The sequence below is a fragment of the Arachis ipaensis genome, chromosome B05 (genome assembly GCF_000816755.2).
Source record: "Arachis ipaensis cultivar K30076 chromosome B05, Araip1.1, whole genome shotgun sequence".
In the NCBI taxonomy this organism is placed as follows: domain Eukaryota; kingdom Viridiplantae; phylum Streptophyta; class Magnoliopsida; order Fabales; family Fabaceae; genus Arachis; species Arachis ipaensis.
In genome coordinates, this window is record NC_029789.2 from 143,197,588 (window position 1) to 143,199,081 (window position 1,494).

Sequence of the window (1,494 nt, forward strand, 5' to 3'; positions counted from 1 at the left end):
CACGTGTGCCTCCCTTTGTATCTCCAAATCTTCCAGCAAGCTTTTTTTTGTATCAAGCTGGCTCGGATAAGCTAATCGCACCCACGTCCATAAGTCTCGCATTTTGCATAGAACATCTGTGGCTCGGATTCGTAAACAGCATAATCGACTCTTCTGGTGATAGTGTAACTCTGAATTGTCGCAATGACTGATTTTCTAAAACCGTATTCCATTCCGATCCTGAACTCTCTGTCCTTAGGGTCAGCAACACCTATAAAAAGAATAATTGTTACTTACCGATCCGTCAAAACAAAATTAAGGAAACATACTACTGACAGCTCACGTACCTATGTTCGCATATTCGGAAAACTCCGGTGCATGCATGGCGTCAAGATCCAAGCTACGCATAAAAGGTAGAACGTCCAGGGGTTGACTAACTACGGGTGGAACCACTAAGGTTTCCGCGACTGCCTCACCTCCTCCATCGTCATCCTCGTCCTCGTCACTGGATTCATACGTAGCTTCGAATTACTTGTCGCTATCATTGTTCATTCCTTCGTACGCTTCAATTCTGTCATCTTGCACATCTGAGTCATGTTGAACTTCATCCGCAGTTATATGTTCAAACTCAACATACAACTCAATCTTTCATTGTTGCACCTGAGTTTGATTGTGAATATGAACATTCGCTGAATGCTTGTTTCGTCAACAATCGGCATAACCTCAAACTATATCAGGCTGCCAAATACGACAACCGGACTCCGATAGAGAATGTTGATCAACCTCTTTAAAATATCACTCTCTATGCTCTAACAGATCCCATACTGTAGCTCCACGAACATTATAGTGTGCAGAACCACAAACGAAAATGTACTCTCACAAGCAAAGCTCATGCCTTCATATGTATTACGTATAATCTCACCGTTGTGGTAAACCAACGGTAGAGAAAAACACCTCTCTCACAATGTAGTAAAATAGTAACGAGTTTCGATTTTTATAGATAAAACTCACCTCATAGTTTTTGTATTGCAAAGCCATCCAACCAGAATTTACCATGTGTCCAATACGCAGGATGCGTGTTGTCTGCATGCCTGACACATATCCAATATACAAAATACGTATTGGATGGATGCTCGCCACAGAATTGCTTCTGACTCCGCCACGTGTCCATCACGCAGCATGCATACTAAATTAGCACATGACCTGTAATCTACTGTTTCTGTAACATCCACCCACCTATATATATATATATATATATATAGCAAAAAGCTCTATTTCCAACAAAACTCATCTCTTTTTTTCATATTAAAATTCTTTAACCTCATGTGAACGTACTTGGTTATAAAACATTTTCTAATCTATCATTTTCTTGTTTTCTCTGATCCGACAAGCATGATCCTAAGAAATATAATTTTGTCAAATGGCAGCAATCAGCATGCACTAACTTCAAAACAGGAAAAAAAATTCAGACTGATTATTAATTTCAAAAGTAGCACTACACATATTTCTTTATTC